The sequence below is a fragment of the Schistocerca gregaria genome, chromosome 3 (assembly GCF_023897955.1).
Source record: "Schistocerca gregaria isolate iqSchGreg1 chromosome 3, iqSchGreg1.2, whole genome shotgun sequence".
Lineage (NCBI taxonomy): Eukaryota > Metazoa > Arthropoda > Insecta > Orthoptera > Acrididae > Schistocerca > Schistocerca gregaria.
The window spans coordinates 365,829,702-365,846,508 of NC_064922.1; the positions used below are offsets into that span (position 1 = coordinate 365,829,702).

Genomic DNA, 16,807 nt, shown 5'->3' on the forward strand with positions numbered 1-16,807 from the left:
TCATTGCCAGTCTACATTTTATATCCTCTCTACTTCGACCATCATCAGTTATTTTGCTCCCCAAATAGCAAAACTCCTTTACTACTGTAAGTGCCTCATTTCCTAATCTAATTCCCTCAGCATCACCCGACTTAATTTGACTACATTCCATTAGTCTCGTTTTGCTTTTGTTGATGTTCATCTTATATCCTCCTTTCAAGACACTGTCCATTCCGTTCAGCTGCTCTTCCAAGTCCTTTGCTGTCTCTGACTGAATTACAATGTCATCGGCGAACCTCAAAGTTTTTATTTCGCATTCTCTAATTTATTAATTTTCGATGATTCTGTCAGCATCACCTGATTTAGCTTGACGACACTCCAGTAACGTTGTCTTATTTTTGTTGCTGTGTATATTATGAACTCTTCTCAGGACATCATCCATCTGATGCACAAATTTTGCACTTCCTTGTCTGTCGGTAACAGAATAACAACATCATCAAAAAATCGTAAAGTTTTTAATTCTTCTCTCTGAACTTCAGTTCCTTTCTCGAATTTTTTGTCACCTTTTATTGGTTGATTGATATGCAGGTTAATTAAGATAAGGGACAGATTACAATTTCTTCTCAATTACTGCCTCCCTTGCATGTCCTTCGATTCAGAGTTGGAATGTTGTTTCTGTACAATTTGTAGACAACGTTACACTCGCTGTATTTTATCCTTGTTAAGTTGACAGTTGAACAATGTAATACCACAAAGAGCTTTCATTAACGCTCGTCAGTAAATGGGAAACAAATATGTCAAGAATATCGTGAGAGCGTACGTTGCTTGAACAACTGTTTCTCTACGATAAGATACATGAGTTATTCAAACGGAAAGCAGAGTAAAATTTTGTCCTGCCGGATACTGAAGTGACAAGAACTTTCTTTGTGAATTGTGGCTGAAGGAAGTCAACCTTTGAAACTGTGTACCTGACGGCTAATCGTAGAACGAAAGCTGCTGCCATCCCAATGGCTCTCCTAAAGTACCACAGCGCTTTACAAGGCATAGTCATTGAGGACTGAAACTAGCAAATTATGACGAGATCTGAAGTTCGATATGAAATTTGCACCAAACTACGACTTGGTTTCTTTAAACTGTACACCACTCAGAAAGTTACGGCGTTGTCAATAGGATCAAGCACAATCAAGCTTGGTGTGGTTCGAGCCATCATCGAGACTGGTGAAAGACTTAGTTGAATTTGGTGTATAAAGGAAAGCAAGATTAGTGTTTAATGTCCCGTCTACAACGAGGTCATCGGAAATGGAGCATAAATTCGGATTGCGGCTGGTCCCGGTGGAGGTTTGAGGCCTCCCTCGGGCATGGGTGTGTGTGTTTGTCCTTCGGATAATTTAGGTTAAGTAGTGTGTAAGCTTAGGGACTGATGACGTTAGCAGTTAAGTCTCATAAGATTACACACACATTTGAACATTTTTGAACATAAACACGGATTAAGGAAGAATGGTGAAGGAAACTGGCCGTGCCCTTTCAAAGGAACCATCCCAGCATTTGCTTTAAGTGATTTGCGGAAATGTCGGAAACCTAGATGTGGATGGCTGGACGCAGATTTGTACCGTCGTCCTTTCGAATACGAGTCCAATGTGCTGACGACTGCCCCACCTCTCGGTAAAAGTGCTGTACAGGAGAATATCTCGCGCTGGAAAATCGTGACTGGAAATGTTAACATTGACAGGCGGAGTGATATGTGAGTGCAGCTGTCTGACCACAACTACTGTCACTCAGCAGGGGGTGAAATTGCCTGCACAGGTGCTTAATAAAGCTGGACTTCTTACGGACGCTTCTATTGAAACTCAATGGCATTAACGAATATATGAAATGTACTTCTTCAAGTAGTACTACAAATTAATTCATTTTAAAGAGCATTCAGTTTTATTCTTGAGTGCTGTTCCGTTTCATTTGTTAGTTCTGGAAATTGAGATAATTACAGCTGAAATTCATTAAGAAATCCGAATTAACAAGTGCATCGACTGTGCAGTGCAGGAACTTTACACCAGCACGCTAATCAAATAATTTGTGTTCCACTCGAAAATTGAGAACGAAGAATGACTGCCTGTAAGCCTCTTTACCTTCCCCAATGTCCCTTGTTTTCTCGCTAAGGTCGTTAGGCGAAATAAAAGTTGCAGGCAATAGAGTCATCGTTCTGCATTCTGTTACAAACGTACAAAATTCCTCTATCTCTGGATACCCAACTGAGGTCAAGCAGCAGTTCCGTAAGATACAGATCTAACCGATAGGTAAGGAATCTAGCAGCTCGACTCTTAACAGCTTCGATGTCTTCCTTTAATACGAGTTGATGGTTATTCCAAACACTCGAGCAGTCTTCTATCGGATACACATGAGGGGAATTTGGAGGCCAAGACATCATGCTCCTCAGACTACCGTAGCACGATTCTGACCATGCTACACGGATAGTTATCCTACTGGAAGATGCCAGGGCCACTGGCATAGACATCAAGCATCAAGGTTGCAGATAATCTTCACTTAGGGTCCACAGCTGTCATGGTGTCTTCGATTCCTACCACACGGAAACCCAGGTGAATGTCCCTATAGCATAATATTGCTTCCACTGGCCACTGTAAATGGTGTGATGTTTGTTTCGAATAGCCGTTCGCGTGTATCCAGACGAGAAAATCTGCCTGCTGCAACATGAAACGTTATCATCTGACTAGGCGAGATGGTCCACTCTCGATTGTCCAGTCTCGGCTGTCCCTTGCGCAAGAGAAGCGTTACTGGCGATGTAGTTGGGTCACCATCAAATACGGAGGTGTCGTCTGCTGCGGAGGCTAATGTTCATTAAAGTGCGCTGAACGATGTAATGTGAAACACCTGGGCCTGCGCCAGCACTGTACTCTGTCGTCAGACCTGCCGTAGATCGCCGCCTCTCCCACTTCACACTGCAGGCAGACCAACCACCTTCACGTTCTGTGATGGAGTGCCTACTCGATCATCATCCTTGAACAACTTTCCACATTCTCTCACGACAGCAGAGCTTCAACAGCCAACCAGCTTTGCAATTTATGAGACGCTCACATTCCCGGGCGCCAGGCCATAACAACCTGTCCTTTATCACAGTCGCTTATGTCAGTGGATTTCCCAATTTGCAAAGCGTATCGTTACTAGAAACATTCCTTTTTCGCCTCTGCTTCGTTAATATACGAGGGGCGTTCAACAAGAAATGTAACACTTTTTTTACTGAAAGCAGGTTGGATTTAAGTACAGAAAATGTTTTCAGACCCACAAAGAAAATAAAAGAACGATTAAGATCCGCAAAAGATAAACGACATCCTCTAGCTGCATCAGGTGTCTATAAAATTCCGTGCTGTTGTGGAAAGGTCTATATACGTACAACAAAAAGAAGTGTAACACCCGTCTGGATGAACATATAAGGAACTGCCGCCTCTGACTTATTGATAAATCGGCTGTAGCGGATCCTGTGTTCTAGGAAGGTGATCATGAAATAAAGTTTAGAGAGACGACCGTCATAGCAAAGACGTCGCATTATTAAGCGCGAATGTGCAGAGGGGAATAATTATAACAGAAAAGATGACGTCATTAAGCTGGATACGATATGGATGTCATCACTGCAGCAACAGCGTGACAATCGATTAATTTCAATTGAGAAAATTGGCAATATCAGAGATTATAGCACAGCCGACGTCACGTGATTGACAGTGGCGCCCTCTGGATGCCTTATATATACGGCGCTCACTCGCGCTCTCGTTCGCCGTTCGCCGCTTGTGCCGGAGGATGCCTTCCGCAATCGAAGTAATGACAACACCTGCCGTGAAAGCCTTCATTCTATAATCAGGTTGGTTTTATTCAGAATTTCAATGCATCATGTTACTCCCCAATCATTTGGCTACGAAATTCATAGGCTCAAACCTCTATGGGACTTAACATCTCAGATCATTAGTCCCCTAGACTTAGAACTACTTAAACCTACCAACCTAAGGACATCACACACAGCCATGCCCGAGGCAGGATTCGATTCTGCAACGTAGCAGCAGCGCAGTTCCGGACTTAATCACCTAGAACAGTTCGGTCACAGCGGCCGGCATTTGGCTATAAAACTCTATTTTGCAACGTAATCTCCGTTCAATGCGAAGGCCTTATGCCACCTTACTGGGACGGCCTGTATCACTCCATGGTATCACTCTACTGTTCGATCTCGGAGCCAATGTCTTGCTGCACCAATAACATCCATGATTAGCGTCGTATTGCGCAAGTAATTCCGCACGGATGGTCCTCCGTTGCTCCTTATGATGTTCTGTTGGGCTGCGAGGAACCCTGTGTGCACACGTCTTTGAGTACCCCGACTGGTGAACGCTATAAACAGAGAGTCCAGTTGAGCAGCGAGTTGTTTTAATGTGATCTGTCGATCAACTGCGTACGTCCCAACATTGCAGAAGTCACAGCTATTTTCGGCCAGCCAGCACGCGGGATATCGGCCAGGTTTGCGCGACCTTGTTACGGTGGTGACAGCCGCTTCGCCGAACGACTCACCATGCTTTTGTTCACTTCCAGGTCTCCGCAGACATTCTGCAAGCGCCTATGAATATCTGCGATGCTCCGCATTTCCGCCAAAAGGAACTCAATGACAGGTCTCTGCTTGGAATGCACTTCCTTTACATAAGCCATTTTGAAGGCTACATGAAACTACAGGGGCTGATGCGGGAATATTCCACGATGTCCCACAACAAATTTCGAATTTTTTCAATCGAAACTGGTCGAGAAAAGAATGTGTTGCGCTACTTATTGAACGTCTCTCATACTTCGTTAACAAGGCACGTGCCTGCAGCGCTATCAGGCCTCATTCAGTCTTGCGATGAGCAATGATCGTAATGAAACTTCCTGGCAGATAAGTGCTCTACCAACTGAGCCTCCTAAGCACGACTCACGCGCCATCCTCACAGCTTTACTTCCGCTAGCACCTCGTCTACTTGGTAAAGCACTTGTCCGCGAAAGGCAAAGGTCTCGAGTTCGAGTCTCGGCTCGGCACACAGTTTTAATCTGCCAGGAAGTTTCATACCAGCGCACACTCCGCTGCAGAGTGAAAATCTCAATCTGGAATGCTCTTAATGTTTAGATTAGTCAGTTTAGGCCCACTACACTTTCCCAGAAATCTGTTAATAAGCTATAATTAGTTATTCGTCTACCCTGCAACTGACCTCATGTTTTTTCAATGTTTTTTCACAACGTTACATGTACTTGTTTAATTGACACATATGTATTCGAATATTACAAGGATATTCCTCCTACCCCTCCAGATAACGTTTTGCTATTCACAGTCCAAGCAAGCGGCCATTTATCGCACGAGTCAAAAATTGTGTCTCAGTCATACTGAATCCAATTTATATCGATATACTACCACATTTTTCCCAAACTGAAAAGCGTCAAATTGTTGCTCATTCCATACGACCGAGCGTCAACATAACAATCAAAACTAGTTTCGATACATGTGAATGGTAACCTTCTGCACCTGACAAGCATAGCCAAGCTTTTCATATGGCAAACGTTGCCGTGCTCAAGCGCAATTTTTTTATTCACTAATCAATCACTTAAATCGTGTTAACCCTGCCATGATGGCTCATTAACTTACGGTATTCTGCTACAGCTGCGATACAATTATCTCGCTCACAGAAGTAAGCATCCCAAAAGTGATAAAAGTGTGAACTGAGGATTCTTAGAGTGTCTGCGGGATGTCGCAGGAGTCGTGAGTAACGGCTCACAGCATCCACGCAGAAAGCGCATTCGTCTCGTGGAAGCTGCGAGTAATGAAGGGCTGGGAGCGCTCAGGTGGGCCAATTAAGCAAATGAAAGCTCTCGCTCACGGCTGAGTTACACCGGCTGGTGCTGGGGGTGCCACGTCGCTTTAGCAGCGCCTCCTCCGGCGGCGGGATGGGCTCGTAATGGTGGCGTGGGCAGCTGTCCCATCTGTAACTCAGCGGAGCGCACATCCTCGCATTAACGAAGTTGGTATGGTCTGCCTCCTCATGAAAGGAGGTGCAGCGTCGAGAAAGTCAGGATACCAACTGGGACGTCTCAGGATTAGTCTTTTTTTTTTATTTTTTATAAACCTTACCTGCAGCTTCATCTTTGTACACGTATGTCATGTACAGCTTGTAACGAGTGTAAGTGTATATCTTTTTATTGGCGACTGAGGAAGGTGCACTGAAGAAAATTACATCATTACTTACGTCACGTGAAGATTAATAATTATAGCTATTACAGATTGTATGATTTCAGTTTGGGTAGTACGTCCATGTGAGAAGAGCAAGCCGATTAACGCTTGTTTCCCCTTGGCAGCAGGTCAGGTGCTGAAATCTGAACAAATGGATGCAAAACAGCTAGTCTGTACTGCGATGCCCAGATACGCCCAGGTATGGCCATGCAAAAAGCATCACGTCGTAAAGGTCACGACTTGTTTGAGGGGAAGACTGTTTGGCACAGAGAAGAAACAACCAGTGTACGTATTAAGGTACCACACATAAAAGAATCTGCACTTACACCCGTTATACCATGTATTTGCACACATACAGGTATGACGTTCTGTTGTTATATACTGTACAACTCCAGAGAGGCTGCTATACTTGTCTATGGTATCCAGCTGTGTGGGATTATCTCAGGTTCCAAAGCACATTGTCAAAATTATTGCCTCACAGCAGTGCTCATTCTCTCCGACTTGGAAGATACAGTGAACAGCACAAATAAGAGACAAACTGTACTTCATACTTTTAAGGCATTCCAACTCAGCTACATACAGGAAAGATATACCAATGTATCGTTATGGAATATTTTTATGCATCAATCCGTTCTCATCCCTATCGCTATCCTAATGGATAGGAACGATATTTTGCTCCCATAGTACTTTTATACAAAATATGAGTCGTGTGTGAACCAGATTTGATTTAAAATACTTTAGGAGTCTCTGAACTACATTTTAATGTCACCTCTGTTCACCCCCCCCCCCCCCCACCCTCAGCTGGAGAGCTACTAAGGGGTGTTAATGTCGAAGTAGCTTTTTTCCAGGTTGCAAGTGTTCCCAGTTTCATAGATAATGCTTCAGGCGTTACAGAGATGGGCTGATGTATGGGTACCTTTGCAGTCCAATAACCCAGCCTCCCATCCCAGACCCCCTCACCCCCTTCCCACAAACACACACACATCTCGGACCGAAACGCCAACATTGAGCCTAGCGACCCCATAAAACTGTGGAATCGATACTAATTTTCGTAGTTAGCGAATATTTGTGCATGTCACAGCTTCTCATCTCCACGCCCATCCAAGGGATGGTAGGTAGGAGAGTGTCTTTATACAAATAATACAAATCATGAGTCGTGGATATACGAAAGTTGGTCGATCCATTGGTTCAGAAGGAGATGTAAAACAGGTACGCACACACACGCAAGCAAGCACACTCACTCACTCACTCACTCACACACACACACACACACACACACACACACACACACACACAGAGAGAGAGAGAGAGAGAGAGAGAGAGAGAGAGAGAGAGAGAGAGAGAGAGAGAGAGAGGGGGGGGGGGGAGAGAGAGAGAGAGAGAGAGAGAGAGGTATACCAGCCTAATATTATGTCTAGCCCCGCGAGCACTTAGAAGTGCCGCAACAAGATTAATGTCTGAAATAGAGCTGGAGGGAAAGTGACACCATGAATCTTGCAGGGCTTTCCATAAATCCGTAAGAGTACGATGGGATGGAGGTCTCTTCTGAAAAGCAAACTACTTGGCATCCCAGATATCCTCAAAAATGTTCATGGCTTGGGAGTTTGGTGGCCAGTGTTAAAGTCATAGGGGCATTCCTGGAGCCACTCTATAGCAATTACGGAAGTGTGGGATATCGCAATGTCCTCCTGGAATTGCCCAAGTCCGTCAGTGGACATGAATGGATGCGGGTGATCAGACAGGATGCTTACGTACGTGTCACCTGTCAGAGTCGCATCTAGACGTATCAGGGGTTCCATATCGCTCCACCTACACACGCCCCACATTATTATAGACGTTCACAGATTGTACAGTCCCATGCTGACATCCAAGTTCCATGGATTCATAAGGTTGTCTCCATAACAGTACACGTCCACCCGCTCGACACAATTTGAAACGAGGCTTGTCCGACCAGATCACATGTTTCCAGTCATCATCAGTCCAATGTCGGTGTTTACAGGCCAAGGAGAGGCGTAAAGCTTTGTGTCGTGCCGTCATCACGGGTACACGAGTGGGCCTTCAGCTCCGAAAGTCCATACCGATGATGTTTCGTTGAACAGTTCGCACGCTGACATTTGTTGATGTCCCAACATTGAAATCTGTAGCAATTTGAGGAAGGGTTGCTATTCTATCACGTGGAACGATTCTCTTCAGTCGTCGTTGGCCCCGTTCCTGCAGGACGTTTTTCCGACCACAGTGGCGTCGGAGATCTGGTGTTTTATTGGATTGCTCATATTCACGGTACAGGCGTGAAATGATTGTACGGGAAAAGCACAACTTCATCGCTAGCTCGGAGATGCAGTGTCCCATCGCTCGTGCGCTGACTATAACAAATGGTTCAAATGGCTCTGAGCGCTATGGGACTTAATATCTGCGGTCATGAATCCCCTAGAACTTAGACCTAATTACATTTTGTGAAGAACACAATGTACGATGTTTGAACATTCCAAACAAGTTACCAGTGTTAAAATCTCTTACCGCCGAAGAAACTGGTATAGGCATGCGTATCCAAAAACAGAGATACGTAAACAGGCAGACTACGTGCGCTGCGGTCGGCAACGCCCGTGTAAGACAACAAGTATGTGGCGCAGTTGTCACATCGGTTACTGCTGCTATACTGACAGGGTATCAACATTGAAGTGAGTTTGAACGTAGTATTATAGTCGGGCCGGCCGCGGTGGCCGAGCGGTTCTAGGCGCTTTAGTCCGGAACTGCGCGACTGATACGGTCGAGCAGCAGTAACCGATCTGACAACTGTCCAGATACTTGTTGTCTTACGCAGGCGTTAGCGACCGCAGCGCACGTAGTCTGCCTGTTTACGTATCTGTGCTTTTGGTTCAAAATGGTTCAAATGGCTCTGAGCACTATGGGACTTAACTGCTGAGGTCATCAGTCCCCTAGAACTTAGAACAACTTAAACCTAACTAACCTAAGGACATCACACACGTCCATGCCCGAGGCAGGATTCGAACCTGCGACCGTAGCGGTCGCGCGGTTCCAGACTGTGTTTTTGGATTCGCATGCCTATACCAGCTTCTTCAGCGCTAAGTGATTTTAAAACTGGCAACTTGTTTTGAACGTTAAAAAATCTAGGATTCTGTTCTTCACAAAATGTAAAAAGGTAATACATTGACGATTCAGAATTGGAATCTCTCACACCAAAACAATTAAATACTGTCATACAAATCACGTATTAGGAGAGGTTCTGCATTATACAATTTATTTCTACAGTATCAGTGGCGAAGTGTCACAATCGGTAACTACTTTCGACCGCTTGATGATAATCTTCAGATCTGATAAATCACGCTAGTTAACAGTTAACTTTGCTTGTCTGCTACAGCACTGTTCCTCTTAACTTACGGCTCGCGGCAGTCTATCCACGATTACGAAGCACATAGGCATTCAGGCTGTCATTCTTCATACGCTCCTTATGTGACTGGAACGGGCAGAAAAACTAATACGAGTCACTGTGGGAAGCGACAAGAGCATATTTTACCATTCCCTTAAAAAAGACACGGAGTATCAATCTTTTAAAGTTATTGTGTAAGAGTGTCTTATAACATCAATACACTTAGGCATTTCTATTGAGTACTGGTTATTTTCTCCCTTTAACTGGACTAAAATACTAGTGAACCATTTTTATGGGATAATTTTAAGCAAAGAACTGCTACTTCACTTCGATCTGTGCTGCGGAGTTGTTCGATAATGAGTTAAAGAGATTAAAGCAATTTCGGTTAAGAGCTTTGTGAAAATAACGTCTTTTAACGCTTCCATAATATATGCACGACAGGGAACGTTCCGTACTAGCCCACAGTGCACACTTTCATTAAGGAAGCTTGTGGTCGCCTCGTTAAAGGTCCACTTCATTGGAAAATAACATGTACGACACGTTACAGTTAGTGCTGAACTGCACACGTTATAACATTCTACATAATTTGCAAACTCAGACCGCGATTTTGATGCGTCACTGCCAACTTCGTGGATAAAGTTAGAATTTTTTTGACGTAAACAAGCATGTGCACGCGGCTACTTTGAGGTCTGCAGTATCAAAACATTCGATACTGGAAACTTCTTCATTCAAACGCAGAATAATAAAAAAGTCTCAAGCTCTTACCTGCATAGCGAATATTTCTAATGGCGCTGTAATTAAGAAACGGATTATACAAATCTACTTTGAATAAATTGGGAAATGAACAAATAGTACGCGAAGAATAAAGAGAAATTTTAGTTCTCAAGTATTATTGAACGAGAACGTTATTGTACAACATTTATACACCACATGTTCATGTTTTTATCCGCAGTCTTGTCTCGACGTATTTATTATTGTTGGCCTGTTTAGTGTGAATGCCATAAAAATAAAATAACTTTCGGAGCATGATGATGAAATAACTTCGTATTTAGCAATTACATACAGCCGCTCGCTAGACGGAAGATTCGCACCGAAAGACTGGAAAGTTGCACTTCCAACGCAAATGCCCAGGAAACGGAATAAATAATATTATCGATGAATTATAGACCTACATCGTTGACATCGATTTTTTGCTACAAAATGTAACGTATTCCAATACTATGAAATGCCTCGAAGAAAACGATTTATTGATACGTAAACAGCAGTAATTCAGGAAATTACGTTCTTGTGAAAAGCAATTGGCGCTTTATTGACACGCCTTCGAGTTAAGGACTGCTATCTTCGCAATACACTGGGAGAAACCAGAGTTCGCATGGAAAGATTTAGGTGTACTTTATTCCCACTTGTTGTTCTAGAGTAGAGCGGTGGAGAAATAGTCCACGAACCCTGTGTAAAACGGGTATGTATCATATAGTAGTTGTGCAGAAGCACATGTAGTGTTGCTTATTTCTCTTTTATTATTTTTTTCTAGAAAACCTTCATGATTATAACTCAGAACAACGATCTGCAAGCTGAGTAATAGCGTCACCGAATAATTAAGATAATAGGAACAGGAGCTGTTCGTAACACAAAAAACGAATACCACAGTTCTCGTGTGAGATTCCTCTTAAGGATAGTTTCATCATCTAGAAAAGTCCGACGTTTCTGTTATTAATATGATCCAAGTCATTAATACACGCTATCTAATGAAAAGTATCCAGACACATACTAGTGGACGTTAATATGAGTTGTTTCCTTTAGACGCCTTCCACTCTGCTGTAGACGTGTTGAGTGAGGTGTCTGAATGCCTGTGGAGGATTCGCCCTGTAGCGGAACATAACCAGTTCCAGTCTATGATGGGTTCAGTTGGACCGGAGGACTTAGTTCCACGCCATTATGGAGCCACCACCAGCTTGCACAGTTCCTAGTTGACAAATTCGTTCAGTGGCTTCCTGAGGTCTGCGACACACTCGAAGCATACCATGAGCTCCTACCAGCTGAAATCGTGGCTCATCTGACCAGGACAGGATTTTCCAAGCGTCTAGGATCCAACCGATATGGTCAAGAGCCCAGGACAGGCGCTGCAGGTAATTTCGTGCTGCAGTCTGGAACCGTGCGACCGCTATGGTCGCAGGTTCGAATCCTGCCTCGGGCATGGATGTGTGTGATGTCCTTACGTTACTTAGATTTAAGTAGTTCTAAGTTCCAGGTTACTGATGATCTCATAAGTTAAGTCGCATAGTGCTCAGAGCCATTTGAACCATAATCTCGTGCTGTGAAGAAAGGCACCTGCGTCGGTCGTCTGCTGCCATAGTCCAATAAAGACAAGTTTCGCCCCATTGGCGGAACGAATACGTTCGACATACGTCCCACATTGATTTCTTCGGGTGTTTCAGGCATGTTTGCTCGTCTGTAAGCACTGACGCCGCTGCTCTGGGCCGTTAAGTGAAGGCTGTCGACCAATGCCTTGTCCATGATAGGACGTAATGCCTGAAATTTGATATCCCTGGCTCGCTCTTGACACTGTGAATATCGGAATATTGAATTACCTAACATTTTCCGGAGTGGAATCACGCATGCGTCTACTTCCAACTACCAATCAGCGTTCGAAGTCTGTTAATTTCTGATGTGTGGCCCAAATCAGTCGGAAACAAATGACAGGTTCACGAAGGCAGTGTCCCTTCATTCCTCGGGTACGCAATACTAACGCCACCTTCATATGTGCATGTTGCGTGATTTTTGGAACCACAGGGTTTATGGCATGTACGTTTGCAAGTACAGATGCATGCGATCAGACATCTCTACGCCAGTTTCGAAGGCTGAAATGTTGGTTTAGAGCTTTCTCAGAAGCAGCATGGAAGTGTTTCTCGACAGTTGGAGAATGCAGCGCTGTCTGCGGCACACGACGTTACAGGGTGCAAGAGGCGGCGTGGGCGGCGGTCGCAGCCGGCGGCGTAGCCGCCCCACCGACCACAGCGCGGCTTACCGGCGCCTCTCTCATCTCCGGGACGCCCGGGGGCGGCGGCGCCTCCGGACGCACCCTCCACCTGCCTGCGTGCAACGGGCGCCAACACAAAGGCCGCAGCCGCCGTCGCCTCCACTGGGGAGAGCTAAGGAGGAGGAAGTGCCGGGCGCAAGAGCTACGAAGAAGCAAGTAAAGCCATGCATTCGTAGAAAAGGGCAAGAAGTCGAGGACAGGGCAGAAACAGACATGAGAACCTAACCGTCTGCTAACTGCTGTGCCAGCGACGAGGGAGAGGGAGGGGGAGGGGGAGAGGGAGAGGGAGAGGGAGAGGGAGAGGGAGAGGGAGAGGGAGAGGGAGAGGGAGAGGGAGAGGGAGAGGGAGAGGGAGAGGGAGAAGGAGAGGGAGAGGGAGAGGGAGAGGGAGAGGGAGAGGGAGAGGGAGAGGGAGAGGGAGAGGGAGAGGGAGAGGGAGAGGGAGAGGGAGAGGGAGAGGGAGAGGGTGAGAGGGGGGCGAGAGAGAGAGAGGGAGGGAGGGAGAGAGTACACCGCAACAGACACGCCCTCCTCCGACACGGCACATCACGGGGCGTCATTCCGTCTCCAGAGCAGGATAATGCTGTCTGCACACAACGACCAGCTACTGTCGTATGGCGTCTACACGCTTACAATATACACACAGACTGCTCACCTGTGACGACCTGTGCTGGAAGATTTAACTATGTGTTGTAACGCCGTCGGTAAATTTTTGGCGTTATTGAATTAAAGCACCTCAATTGTAGCCATATGTGCAGCCACAAAGGCGTTGACATGTAATTTCAAAAGCGAGGCCGTATGTACTGCAGGGTGGCCGGATTAAGCCGCGCAATCATGGTGGCGTGGCAGAAAGGTAGTGGACCGACGGGCTGGCCTGCGGTATATTTCCACACCTTGACGACGCAGAGAAGTTGATCTGTACATGTCAGGAAGCAGTGTAACGACACAACAAGAGTGCTATTAATTTCTATAAATACCCTCTGTTTCTGGCCCCACGGACTTAAGACACACAGAAGGGAGCCATCCCCTGGCGCCACCGCCGCACTTAACTTCTGCCTTGATGGTACAACTACACTACTGGCCATTAAAATTGCTACACCAAGAAGAAATGCAGATGATAAACGGGAAGTCAATGGACAAATATATTATATTAGAACTGACATGTGATTACATTTTCACGCACTTTGGATGCATAGATCCTGAGAAATCAGTACCCAGAAGAACCACCTCTGGCCGTAATAACGACCTTGATACGACTGGGCATAGAGTCAAAAAAAGCTTGGATGGCGTGTACTGGTACAGCTGCCCATGCAGCTTCACCACGATACCACAATTCATCAACAGTAGTGACTGGCGTACTGTGACGAGCCAGTTGCTCGGCCACCATTGACCAGACGTTTTCAATTGTTGAGAGATCTGGCGAATGTGCTGGCCAGGGCAGCAGTCGAACACTTTCTGTATAAAGAAAGGCCCGTACAGGACCTACTACATGCGGTCGTGCATTATCCTGATGAAATGTAGGGTTCCGCATGGATCGAGTGAAGGGTAGAGCCACGGGTCGTAACACATCTGAAATGTAACGTCCACTACTCAAAGCGACGCCAGCGTCCGAACGAGACGTGACCGAGACGTGTAACCAATGGCACCCCACACCATCATGCAGGGTAATACGCCAGTATGGCGATGATGAATACACGCTTCCAATGTGCGTTCACCCCAATGTCGCCAAACACGGATGCGACCATCACGATGCTGTAAACAGAACTTGGATTCATCTGAAAAAATGACGTTTTGCCATTCGTGCACCCAGATACGTTGTTGAGTACACCATCGCAGGCGCTCCTGTCTGTGATGCAGCGTCAAGGGTAACCGCAGCCGTGGTCTCAGAGCTGACAGTCCATAGTGCTGCGAACGTCGTCGAATTGTTGGTGCAAATGGTTATTGTCTTGCAAACGTCCCCATCTGTTGACTCAGGGATCGAGATGTAGCTGCATGATCCGTAACAGCCATGCGGATTAGTTGCCTATCATCTCGACTGCTAGTGATACCAGGCCGTTGGGATCCAGCACGGAGTTCCGTATTACCCTCCTGCACCCACCAATTCCATATTCTGCTAACAGTCATTGGATCTCGACCAATGCGAGCAGCAATGTTGAGATACGATAAACCGCAATTGCCATAGGCTACAATCCTATCTATATCAAAGTCGAAAACGTGATGGTGTGCATTTCTCCTCCTTACACTAGGTAACACAAGAACGTTTCACCAGGCAACGCCGTCCAAGGGCTGTTAGTGTATGAGAAAGCGTTTGGAAACTTTCGTCATGTCAGCAAGTTGTAGGCGTTGCCACCGGCGCCAACCTTGTGTGAATGCTCTGAAAAGCTGTCGGTTAAATTCCTCGTCTGTGGCACGTCATCTTCGTGGTGAAGCAATTTTAATGGCCAGTAGTGTATTCACACGTCGCCATCACTGGTGGACCATGCGTCTGGAGAGGGTGAATCGAGGGGCGACGCTGCACTACAGCGAATAAAGTATCTCTTGTCGCAGTGGAGTTTTCCTAGTCACCTCTGGCCAAGACTACTGCCTCCACAACTCGCCTCTATACCACAGTGGTCGCACTCACCTAGGGTGCTATAGTCTGACGTTTGGCACTGAATGCGTGTGGCAAGGTGTCGATATCTATGGTAACTCGCTAATGTCATCGTGCAAACAATTAAACTCTGTAGATGTTAGCTAAAAGTATAAAGTAAGCATGTACACAAAATCCAGATAATGTAGCAGTAGGGTTTTTGTCGTGGCTTGAAAAAAACTGCATTCGTCCAGTCACAAGTGTGGGTGCTTTGGTTGTTCTGAGAGATCGCTGATCAGAACTACAAAATATGAAACAATAGTTCAGTTAATTACAAGAATGTTAAATAGATTTACTTAACTTTATACAACCCATTGCCAAGAGAGTGCATCGAATTTTGCAGCTGTCTTTGAACAGTAAAGCGTCGCTTGATGCTCAGAATTGCAAATTCTTCTCTTGAAATACGACTTCAACGTTTACAGAAGTACACTTCCATCTGAGACTTGAATAGCACTATTCTCTTAAGTAAATGATTTTGAGTGCTTCATGTCAGGTCGAACTGGCACAGATAGCGTCCGTGCTCGGCTCTATGTCAATCTCCGTCCGAAGGTGCTGAGGTGCTTAGTGTGAGGGCGGCCTTAAGGAACCCTCCCCTTCGGCACCGCGGATTGTAGCGACACATTGCTAGTGCCTGTGGTGTCGATGCACGTTGCCGACTTTGGTGTGGCACCATGATATTTAGACCATACCACAGTTTTGAAAAAAAAGCACCATGTGGAAAACAAAATAACTGAAAGATTATTTCAGTTATAGTTAAAACATGTGAGGACATACGGAACAATATGAGACACACGTTACAAAGAATGTAGGGGCGCTAGTCCAGGGCGACAGATGGGGAGATATACCTCTGGAGGTGACGCGAAGCAAGGTCAACCAGCGAGTGTAGATGGCAGCAGAGACAGACAGAGCAGAGGCGCGGACGGAAAGTAGATGAGAGGAGTAGTAACGAAATACTTAAAGAAATAGTGAGATAGTTAACTGTGTTGAGGTAGAATGCAAAGGATGGAAAGAAGTGCGTAATGTTCATATAAACGTACTCGAAAAATTTAAATTTCCACATGTTGCAACATATGTGAGTACAGGTGGTGCAATAATAAGTTATACCATTGTAACGTAAATGTTGGTGTCGTAATATAACACTGTAAATAATAATCAATAATTCAAAAGGAACAAGTGTAGGTCTCTCTTATTTCAATAAATAATTAGTCTGCAAAATTGCCTCAAGGAAGAATCGAAGTAATCCAGTGCAAAGGAATTTTGTTGCATGAGGACTAATCTCTTCTTCGGATGAAGAAGACGCCATATAGTTGTCAGTGGTTTCCGTTCCACAGGTGCTTTAAATAACTTCCCTCACTGTCGTAAAGCGCAGTCAGATTCACTAGTAGATGCAGACAACTAAATTTTATTGTGCATAAACAGCGACACGAAAGAACACACATTAAACATCTCTCAGTCTGCCAAGAAGGAATGGACGCACATTGTAACTACTCATAGTGGCAGGACAACTAAGGATAATTTCACAGTCCTGCTGCAGTT

General features: G+C 45.3%; 1 protein-coding gene across 3 annotated transcripts in view; it reads right to left on the reverse strand.

Moving 5' to 3' along the window:
* The window catches only part of LOC126353821 (potassium voltage-gated channel subfamily KQT member 1-like), a 2,608,463-nt gene that overhangs the window by 604,424 nt on the left and 1,987,232 nt on the right, over nucleotides 1–16,807 (reverse strand). The gene's annotated exons all lie outside the window — the stretch shown is intronic.